This window comes from Idiotropiscis lumnitzeri, chromosome 20 (genome assembly GCF_059441095.1).
Source record: "Idiotropiscis lumnitzeri isolate Australia: NSW breed Sydney's pygmy pipehorse chromosome 20, RoL_Ilum_1.0, whole genome shotgun sequence".
Lineage (NCBI taxonomy): Eukaryota > Metazoa > Chordata > Actinopteri > Syngnathiformes > Syngnathidae > Idiotropiscis > Idiotropiscis lumnitzeri.
This window is the reverse complement of record NC_142410.1, coordinates 13275676-13287028: the sequence shown is the minus strand read 5'-3', so window position 1 is coordinate 13287028 and position 11353 is coordinate 13275676. Positions and strand designations below refer to the sequence as shown.

Here is an 11353-nt window from a genome sequence, read left to right as displayed (position 1 = left end):
CCTAACCCTAACCCTAACCCTAACCCTAACCCTAACCCTAACCCTAACCCTAACCCTAACCCTAACCCTAACCCTAACCCTAACGCTAACTGTACCCTAACCCTAAACCCTAACGCTAACTGTACCCTAACCCTAAACCTTAAACCTTAAACCCTAACCCCTAACCCTAACCCTAACCCTAACCCTAACCCTAACCCTAACCCTAACCCTAACCCTAACCCTAACCCTAACCCTAACCCTAACCCTAAACCCTAACCCTAACCCTAACCCTACCCCTAACCCCTAACCCTAACCCCAACCCCAACCCTAACCCTAACCCTAACCTCCCCTTAACCCTAATTTCCCCTTAACCCTAATTTCCCCTTAACCCTAATTTCCCCTTAACCCTAATTTCCCCTTAACCCTAAAACCCCTTAACCCTAAAACCCCTTAACCCCTTAAACCCTTAAACCCTTAAACCCTTAACCCCTTAAACCCTTAACCCCTTAACCCCTTAAACCCTTAACCGTTACCCTTACCGTGCATTCCGGGCTGCGTGGACAGAGGAATTTGCATTTGTGGAGAGAGCAGGATCCGCAGTATGTCGAATATGAAATGACAAAATTGCATCAATGAAACGCTCAAATATAAAGCGGCACTTCGATACGCGTCATGCTTCTTTTGCATTGAAATATCCACCGGGAGACAGCAGGAAAAAGGCATGCGAAGAGCTGCAACTGAAAGTGCAGACGAGCCAGCAGCAACTGCGTGTCTGGACCACGCAAGGTGACGGTAATTCCGCTAGCTTTGCGGGTGCTTTGGCAATAGTGAAGAGTGGAAAGCCGTTCACAGATGGCGAATATGCCAAAACATTTATGCTTGATGTGGCCAATGAACTTTTTGATGACTTTCCAAATAAAGCCAAGATAATCAAAAAAATAAGAGACATGCCACTGTCAGCAAGAACGGTTCACGATCGGAGCATCATGATGGCGAATCAAGTCGAGGAAACACAAATTAAGGACATAAAAAAAAACATGCAGCACCAGAAGTCACATTAAAAGTAAACCTTTTATTATTTTTATTAATATTATTATTATTATATGTTTAAAATACTATATGGCTCTCAAAAAATATATATCTAGAAATAGTTTGGTTTTATGGGTCTCCAGGTCAAAAAGGTTCCCGACCGCTGCCCTAAACCCTTAAACCCCCCAACCCCTAAACCCCACAACCCCCAACCTTTAAAGCACCCAACCCTTAAAGCCCTAAATCCCAACCACTAACCCTAAACCAGGGGTGTCAAACTCATCTTTCTCATGGGCCACATCATAGTTTATCATATTATTATTATTATTACATATACACAACAAAGTGATGGCTAATGAGTTTTAAAAATCGGAATCCAGGAAAATGTTTGTTTAACTATCATTCAATTCATTTTAACAGTGTGGTTAGTCACAAAGAAAACATTTGGTATTTTGACAAGAAACGTAGTCGTACATGTTTTGTCTTGGCGGGCCTCACTAAATGATGTGGCGGGCCGGATCTGGCCCCCGGGCCTTGAGTTTGACACCTGTGCCCGAAACCCTTACCCCTAACCCTAAAACCCCAACCCCTAACAAGTCCACAGTGCCAAAAATTCCACAATGCAAGAAATTCCACAATGCCAAAAATTCCACAATACAGCCAAGGCCAAAGAGTCCACAATGCCAAGTGGAACAATGTTTAAAAAAAAGTGGATGTGCTTAACAGGAATAAAAACACTCATTGTGCAGCGTAAGGTAGAAAACTGATTAAAAACAGCAGTACGTGTGATAAAACAATCAAGTATGATATACATGGGACAGCAATATAGCATGATGCATTTAAAATGAATCAGTGTTCAGGAAAAAAAAAAAGGGGGGGGGGGTGTTCAACCAGCCAGCCTTGTGACGCATTTCAAACTAGGCCGATCACATGGGTCAATACAGCCCACCTCATGACGCGTTTCAAACTAGGCCAATCACAGGGCTTGAACAGCACACCACATGACGCATTTCAAACGAGGCCAAGCACAGGGACTCAAACACCATAACTTGTTCAAACTGGACCAATCACAGCGGAACAAGGCTCCCGCCTTTTCCTTGCGCTCAGCGTGTCATTTGCTCAAAGTTGGCAGTTTGCTCAGAAGCTACTTTGGCCCCGCCCGCCATTTACTCGCGTTCAGCGCGCCATTAATTCCAATCTTAGCCGTTAGCTCAGTTGCTAAAAGGCCCCGCAATTAACACACGCTGAGCCCGCCATTTTAAACCATTTTTCGCAGTTAGCCCAGCCATTACGAAGCCACAAAGCAGCGAAAACAACCATGGACGACATCATAAGTTACAACTACATTGCAGGAGAGGCAAATAAAAAAAAATAATTAAAAAGCACGCCATATAACCCCGTTTTAGCAGTTAGCTCGGTGACTCTTATCCCCAGCAATTTACGCCCGCTCAGCGCGGCATTAAATCCGGTTTTAGCAGTCAGCTCGGGGACTCCTAGGCACCACCAATTCACTCGCGCTCAGCGTGCCATTAATTCTAATCTTAGCCGTTAGCTCAGTAGCTAAATGGCCCCCGCAAATTAACACAAGCTGAACCCGCCATTTTAACCGGTTTTAGCAGTTAGCCCAGCCGCCACAATGCAGAGTAAACAATCGTGGACATCATAAGTGACAACTACATTGCAGGGGAGGCAAATAAAACATTAAATAAAAAGGGCGCCATTAAACTCCGATTTAGCAGTTAGCTCGGTGACTCCTAGGCCCCAGCAATTTACTCGCGCTCAGCGCGCCATTAAATCCGGTTTTACCTCAGCCACCACGAAGCCCCAAAGCACAGAAAACCAACCGTGGACAGCAACGCAAGGAGCAACAATCTTACAAGGAGGTAAAAAAAACTACACCAGAGCTCAAGCATCAGCCGTCAAAACGAGCATTAAAGTTCAACCCAGCAGCAACACACATCATATTAACAGCATGAAACAATTCCACCACAATACAAATAAGCTAGCCATTTAATTAAAAAGCATCAGCGAAGAGAGGTGCTTACCTTTCGAAGGTCCGCAGGAGAAAGAACGAAAATTCAGCTCGCGCCTAAGGTGACGCCTCAACTACGGAAGCCTCGAGGGACAAATTTCATGCACGCGATTATGCTGCATCTTGGACGAAAACAAACTTTTATCACCCTTTCTCTACGTTTAAAGACCTAAGGATAACGAGTAACATTGCAATGAGGAAAAGGTCAAGTTTAGAGTTAATGCTCAGTTGTCTCAAGAAATAACATGTGCATAGGGGGGAGGGGCGTACATGCGTGAAGAAGCACTGAGACAAACAAGTTGACGTTTAAATTTTGAACATGGACACGTGACTTTAAAAAAATTATCAAATGAATAGGCAGAGATTGTTTTTTTTTTTTTTAAACTTTATTGAATTAATGAAACAAAACAATATCACATTCAATTAAAAAAAGAAACCAATTATCAAATATATGGTATAAGGGTATCTGATTATTAGATACATTCTAATGACAATTAAATAAAACAGGCCCAGTATTATAAAGACAAATGTAAAAAATGAAACAGCTAAAACACCAAATTCAAACTACGTGGGACATTATTCCCTTACTTTGCCTGTGTGGAATTTCAAGTCATGCATGAGCTCAATGCTAACCTGGCCAGCTAACAGAAAGCAGGATTTTGCCCACCTTGTTCGTATGATTGGCTGTCTCGCAATGTTTGTTCAAAGCTTCACTCATCTTGTTTTACTATACAAGTTTTATATATGTACCACTTTTAATGTTAGGAAAATTGACATTTAACTACTTGCCCTCCATTACTTTTATCTACATGAAAAATTTAACTTATGCTTTCTACGAATGCCGAACCTGTTGCATGTTTATCAACATTGTTAGTCGAGTTTTAAAGCATGTTTAAAGTCACCCTTTGAATGTTTGGGGGAAATGCCATTCTACACTTGTCATTTTTCAAAAACATGCATATACTGCCACTCACAAGTTCAAATAGACCACTTGAAATCACTTGACAATTTTAATTCACGTACAAACGCACATGTGGAGCATACAAAAAGGAAGTTTGACAATTCACTTAAAAAAATTAAATCTCAAAACAATATATCAGACCACATTTGCCTCAAATGAAGCATTGCGTTCATGCACAACTCAGTCCAAAATGGCCATCATGCAGTCAGTGTTGGCAGTGCACACCCAGTGAGTTAGTGATGGACCAAAGATAACAACAAAGAAATACTCTCCCTGTCCACTTGGCACTTTGCTCTCCAAACGTTGTTAGAACGCTGGAAGCTGCTGACCTTGGAGCATCACTTGACGGGAGCGATTATTCCTTGTCCACAAACGGCCTGTAACAAAAATGTTCATGTGCCACTTGTTGATGGATTTGCATGCATGAGTTTGCTTAACTTTTTCCACCCTTTCATCCGGCTCCTCTTCTGCCCCGTCAATTCGATTTTATGACTTCCGCCGCTGTTGTGAGACTCCTGTCTCGACCGCTTCCTTCTCCAACCTGCAACAACAAACATTGACTTGTATGTCACCATCTTATTTCATGTCTGTGCCCATCCTGCAAAACTTTCAGTTGCGGACTTCTCACTTAATTGTGCGATGACGACTCTCGTCCAGTGGTTCTTAGCACCACTTGGGCCATCCCGCACTGCTGCCAGCCTATTACAAGAAAAAGGGGAGGGGGGGGGGGCAAAAACAGTGGAAGAAGGGGCAAATAGGAACTCAACTTCTCCCCATCATGCAGTCAGTGTTGGCAGTGCACACCCAGTGAGTTAGTGACAGAGCAAAGATAAGAACAACAAAAATACTTTCCCTGTCCAGTTGGTGCTTTGCTCTCCAAGCGTTGTTAGAAGAATGCTGTCATCTACCTCAAGAGCCAGGAAGCTGCTGACCTTGGAGCATCACTTGACGGGAGCGATCATTCCTTGTCCACAAACGGCCTGTAACAAAAATGTTCATGTGCCACTTGTTGATGGATTAGCAAGCATGAGTTTGCTTTACTTTTTCCACCCTTTCATCCGGCTCCTCTTCTGCCCCGTCAATTCGATTTTATGACTTCCGCTGCTGTTCTGAGACTCCTGTCTCGACCGCTTCCTTCTCCAACCTGCAACAACAAACATTGACTTGTATGTCACCATCTTATTTCATGTCTGTGCCCATCCTGCAAAACTTTCAGTTGCGGACTTCTCACTTAATTGTGCGATGACGACTCTCGTCCAGTGGTTCTTAGCACCACTTGGGCCATCCCGCACTGCTGCCAGCCTATTACAAGAAAAAGGGGGGGGGGGGGGGGGGGGCAAAAACAGTGGAAGAAGGGGCAAATAGGAACTCAACTTCTCCCCATCATGCAGTCAGTGTTGGCAGTGCACACCCAGTGAGTTAGTGACAGAGCAAAGATAAGAACAACAAAAATACTTTCCCTGTCCAGTTGGTGCTTTGCTCTCCAAGCGTTGTTAGAAGAATGCTGTCATCTACCTCAAGAGCCAGGAAGCTGCTGACCTTGGAGCATCACTTGACGGGAGCGATCATTCCTTGTCCACAAACGGCCTGTAACAAAAATGTTCATGTGCCACTTGTTGATGGATTAGCAAGCATGAGTTTGCTTTACTTTTTCCACCCTTTCATCCGGCTCCTCTTCTGCCCCGTCAATTCGATTTTATGACTTCCGCTGCTGTTCTGAGACTCCTGTCTCAACCGCTTCCTTCTCCAACCTGCAACAACAAACATTGACTTGTATGTCACCATCTTATTTCATGGCTGTTTCCACTTGGCTGCTTACCCCCACCCGGTCTTTCATACTATGTGGCTCAATGTCCATCCTGCAAAACTTTCAGTTGTGGACTTCTCACTTAATTGTGCGATGACGACTCTCTTCCAGTGGTTCTTAGCACCACTTGGGCCATCCCGCTCCGCTGCCAGCCTGTTACAAAGAAGGGGGGGGGGGGGGGGCAAAAACAGTGGAAGAAGGGGGCAAATACGAACTCAACTTCTCCCCATCATGCAGTCAGTGTTGGCAGTGCACACCCAGTGAGTTAGTGACAGAGCAAAGATAAAAACAAAGAAATAGTCTCCCTGTCCAGTTGGTGCTTTGCTCTCCAAGCGCCGTAGCATCTGCTCCTCCTCGTCCGGGGCCGCTACGGAAAAGACAGACAGTCTCATCTTAACAAGTGTCATCATCCATTTGATTTTGCAACACTCGCCTCAAAAGCCAACAAGCTGTTCATCTTAGAGCGTCTTCATTGTACGGCTGCAATCTTTCCTCTTTGAATCCATCTCTGAGCCCTGCGCCACTTTGTTGATGCATCGGCCGTGCGTTTTGAGACCCCCGTCCAACCTGCAAAACAAGCACAGGAACGCACACTTTTACTTTGAAGATCGTCACTTTGTCTTGTGAAGATTCAAGTCAACTGCTGGCTCCCTGATGGCCGCTCGTGTGAGACGTGCGCAGCGGATCTATGCTGGTGATCTCCGCCCGGTCAAGGATGCCGCCGACCAAAGCGTTCCAGGAGTCGAAGGTTGCGACTGGAGGTGAGCCGCAATTCAGCCGGACAGGAAAGGTGGCGAGTACGAAGCACTGCTGTTCAGCCAAAAACAAAGGAAAGAAAAAAAAAAAATCGGCACATCTGGGCGATATGGCACATTTTTTTCATTAATTTTTTGTTTGTCAACTTTCTTTCAGCCGCCGACTTATAGTTCACATTTAACTCTGCAAAAAGGAAAAGCAGAGTTGTGAGAGGGACACTTTATCTACGGACTCATGAAGCTGGTCCAAGTTGCTCTCGGTTGCACTCGTCCGGTCCGGTGCCGCCATAACACTGAAGCACAAACAAATGTTACGTTGCAAATATGACACTGTTGGATTTCTTACCCTCGTCTCGTTCGTCTTGGCGCCTCTCACTTTCCACTGCAATGCCACCTTAAAACTTATTGCACAAGAAAACAGTTCAATGATTAACACTTCCATTTGCACAGCAAACAAAAATTGGGGGGGGGGCTGTTAATGGTAGCTGCAGCCAGCCCCTTCGGCCAGTCCAAAATCCCCATCATGCAGTCAGTGCACACCCAGTGAGGAAGTGACAGAGCTGAGACAAGAACAACAAAGAAATACTCTCCCTGTCCAGTTGGCACTTTGCTATCCAAATACGCACCTTAGCATCTGGTCCTCCTGTCCGGCGGGAACGCTACGGAAAGGACAGACTCATCTTAACACGCATGCGTCGTCATCCATTCGATTGCGCAAGACTTGCCTCAAAAGCCAACGAGCTGTTCATCTTGGAGCGTCTTCAGAGGACGACTGCAAGCGTTCCTCTTCATCAGCCCGTCAATCTCCGAGCCCTGCGACAATCAACAATGTTGTCGGGCGCCACTTGTTCATGTACACGTCACGTGTTTTGTTAGCTTTGTCCAGTCTTTCATTCAGCTCCTCCACGCTGCAAAACAAGCACATGAATGCAGACTATTACTTTGTTGACGACTACTTGGATTGTTCCTTTGTTTTGTTTTTTTTAAATGCATGTACTTCTGATCCTGTTCTGGTTCTCAAGGTGCCTCCTGTCCCAACCGGCTTCCTCTTCACCCTGCAAAATAAGGACGGAGGCTGAGTGGCCAACATTTCACACAATGTGCTGTTATACAATGTGAACGAAAACAAGACTCCATTTCCGGGGAAGCGGTTCATCTCTGATCTTGTCACGGTCGCTCGGTACAGAAGCATCACAACGTCGTGGAGCGTCACCGACTTGATTGGAGCGTCTACTTTGTTAGTTTACCCTCACCGTCCTTTCGTCCACCCTGCAAAACGTACAATGTGCAATTAGTTGTGCGCCGCTCACAACACTGTGCGCATGAATAATTCTCACCATCATCGGGTGGTTCTTGGTGCCTCTCGGACCATCACGCTCCGCCGCCGCCCGCCAACAACCTGCAAGTCATCAGTACCGGGGAGGGGAGTGAAAGGAACAAGTACGTACAACAGTGTGACAAGTTAATAAAACACAGACTAAACAAAATGTGTGTCATGGACAAGTCATATGCTGATGTGTTGTTGTCAGAATGATCAAACTCAACATGCCGCATTGCCAGGATGAGACGTTCAGCCCAAACAAGAAAAATCAGCAAATGACTTCTCGGCCATATATACTTCATTTAGTGGTGGGCGTCGTACTTTCTTACCTTGCTTTTTGCCCCCTCAAAACACGAACTCATTACCCTGGTCCACATCCTCTTGATGCCCCTTAGCCAATCTGGTGGCTCCACATCTCACAAACACCGCTGGTGTCTGTGTGCTTATTTGTGTTAGTCAAAATGATGCAGTCCACCCACAAAGCCTACACTGCACACTCTGGCTTTCAATTGCCATTCCCTCACAAGAAAACAACTGGTCTGGATCCAGACAAGGCACAACTCAAGACCATCTCAAGCAAGAACAATTGACTCCAATCAGCCCTCCAAACACTTTCGACACCTGCCCTCATTTCAATCCAACCTCGCCAGCACGGCACACAATCGGCACCCAGAGCCAAATTCAACTAAGGCACGCCACCGAGCTCAACACTCTTCCCCGTCCTGTTCACATGTGTTAACGTTCGCATGCCGCTTGACTCCTGATGTGGAATTGCTCCTCTTCAAGCCTGCAAAACACAAATGCACCGTTAATGGCTTGCTCCTAACTTCATTTGTGCGTTTCACTCATCTAATCTCTTCACCCAGATGGACAAATTCATAAAACTCCCAAAAATAGTAAACTGTAAATTAGCAGCTTGATGCCAACATTTAATTAATATTTTTTTCAACTACTCCATTATTCTCAAACAACAAACAAGTTCACTTACCTTTCCTCATACTCAGTTGGACTGAACTTTCAGTGGGGACAGTTAGCATGTGACCTCAGCTCATTTGAGGAATTTACAAAAGAAGCTTTTGTTAAGGCACAGATGAACGTTGCACATTTCGACACAGTCTGGCCTTTACAATTGGACCAGGACGTAGGGGGGAAAAACGTTTAGATGAGCAGACGCTCTCATGTGTTCAGTCTGTACACAGTCCCATCCAGAAACAAGCTCAAACTTCACATCACCTGCTTGCTTTGTCTTTTAGGACGTTGTGATCATTTTTAGTTCTGCAGAAAATCAATCAACAAATTAAGTTTACATCTCAACATGTTAATTTTGTAAACTGTCAAGATAGTGCGTTGTATTTACGACCGTAAATACGTCATTGTAGACTACTTTAGCCAATTATCAAATCCGCAAGATCGCCAAAAATACTTTTTTTGAGATACCCATCACCTCCTCGCGTGAGCGCTACAAGTGTACAATAAGACGGGACAGGTACAATTTTCCATTTTAACACAACTTACCTCAAATCGGACAGATGATCCAAGTTTGCAGTCCAAAAAAAAATGGCATTGTGCTTTGCCGTCCAAACCAGATGAAGTGTCCTGCGGCCGAAAATTCTGAGAAAAATATAGCGAGGAACGTGTTGGTCGCGTAAAGAGCGGCAGCGGGAGAACAGTCGCGATTTATGGCTGCATTTGGAGCGGAAAGTGTTCAAATATGAATTATTGACAATTGGCGTCAATGGTTAGACAAAAAAAAAAAAATCACATTCACAAGTTCACAAAACAAACACCCTAGAAAAATAAATTGCACATTAGTGCAATAACCCAGTACATGATTTTAAAAAAAGTTACAAATGCAAGAGGCCTACCTAAGATTGGGTGAAGAGAAAACTTTTTTTTTTTTACCTCGACAGTAAACTTCATAAAACCAGACAAGGAAATGAAAAATTAAACAATCACCTGAAATAAAATGCACTAAATGGTCAAACCAATGAAAACCCTTATTGTTCACTTGCAAGTACATAGTCATCAGGTGTATCATTCACAACGTCTAAAAGAAACACACGCGCGCGCAAACACACACAAAAAAAGAGCAACAAAGCAAAAAGAGCTGGCCAGCTTGAAACAAATAAATATATTTCAAATTGTTGCAAAAGAAACAAAGAGCGCAATGCGCTAAATTACCCAAAAGGTAGCGAATTGCGACGTGTTGTGCTCAAAACCCAACGGCTGTTACGTCCCGCAAGTGTGCAACTAGTGCAACAAGCAAAATGTCATTTTGAAAAAGTGCACCAAACATCAGCTCGCGTGTTCACCTACCAGGGAAAAGGCCACTTGCTCATTTTGCCGCACCTGCACTTGATGATTTCCTTGCATACACCGGTTTCCAATTGACCCTCAGGTCTGACGTCACGCCCGCCATTCAAAGCCAACCTCCTTCTTCGCTGGCTCGTCAACGGCGCTTTGCACACTCTAGCGCCACCCGGTGATCTGTCATGATGACTGCTTTGGTTTCGCGTGGGAATTTGTGCAGCAATTCCACGCCACCAAAATCAAACAACTTTGCGATCATGACACAACATGACATCGTCTTAAGGCGCCACCTTGTCGCCATCTTCTGGTCAGTAGGAAAAATGCCATCGGTGACAACTTCCGGGAATCTAAAACAAATCGACCAGACGGTCTGGTCCGTGTCACCTTTGGTCGTTGGTTATTATTACGTTTGAAAACTAATTTTAAAAATAGAAAAACGACTCGTTATTTGATTTTCATTGTAATATAAAAACACCAAAATTGAAATACAGCTTGACATTCGAGTTGGTTGTATGGAAAAAGTAAGGAAAAGTCTAAAAACTGTTTTCTTTTCACATTTTAATTAAAAAACGAAAATAGACTATAGCACGAGAATCAAAATATGGCTCGCTTATTTGACGTTGCCGGAAGTTGTCACCAGGAGTTTTCTCCTATTGACCGCGAGATGGCGACAGTTTGGCGCCTGAAGACGACCTGGAACATGAATGCTCATTTCTATCCTAACTTCCACAGTGTGTGTGAGGTCGACTAACGCTTCGGTGATAACATACATTTTGCTCACATATGCTCCACTACCAAAGTAAATAAACACGTTTGGTATAAATAAATAATTTGTGTGTAAGCGTGTGTTTGTTTGTGCAGCCCGTTACAAAATTGCAACCCATTGACCTGCGATGGATTTATATTAAGGCCGCAGCTGCGTTTTTTTTTTTTTGTATGATTTTTTTAATTATTTTTTGGATCCTTTGATCTCATTTTCAAAACGCTAAACACAAACATAAACTCACCACACTTTGCAGTCACATTGGGGCCGGTGAACAATTTGATAGTTTAAAGTTGGCATAAACGATGCAAACTAAATGGCTCTGTAGCGCCACCTAGAGTGGGAAAATAAAATCCAATCCCGGCCCGTTTGACCGAGGCCTATAAAAATTGGCAG

At 44.2% G+C, this 11353-nt stretch overlaps 3 long non-coding RNA genes across 3 annotated transcripts; all 3 read right to left on the bottom strand.

Annotated features, from left to right (window-relative positions):
• Positions 1 to 4175: 4175 nt before the first annotated feature.
• LOC148317945 (uncharacterized) lies at positions 4176 to 4719 on the bottom strand. The gene is made up of 3 exons (XR_015840076.1): positions 4630 to 4719; positions 4440 to 4542; positions 4176 to 4378 (listed from the first exon to the last, which is right to left on the bottom strand). It is a non-coding gene; the product is annotated as an uncharacterized LOC148317945 (long non-coding RNA).
• Positions 4720 to 4736: 17 nt separating this feature from the next.
• On the bottom strand, positions 4737 to 5960 carry LOC148317944 (uncharacterized). Its single transcript, XR_015840075.1, has 3 exons — positions 5821 to 5960; positions 5043 to 5145; positions 4737 to 4981 (listed from the first exon to the last, which is right to left on the bottom strand). It is a non-coding gene; the product is annotated as an uncharacterized LOC148317944 (long non-coding RNA).
• Positions 5961 to 6253: 293 nt separating this feature from the next.
• Positions 6254 to 7758, bottom strand: LOC148317943 (uncharacterized). Its single transcript, XR_015840073.1, has 5 exons — positions 7561 to 7758; positions 7289 to 7471; positions 7190 to 7222; positions 6910 to 6964; positions 6254 to 6618 (listed from the first exon to the last, which is right to left on the bottom strand). It is a non-coding gene; the product is annotated as an uncharacterized LOC148317943 (long non-coding RNA).
• Between the last annotated feature and the right edge of the window lie 3595 nt (positions 7759 to 11353).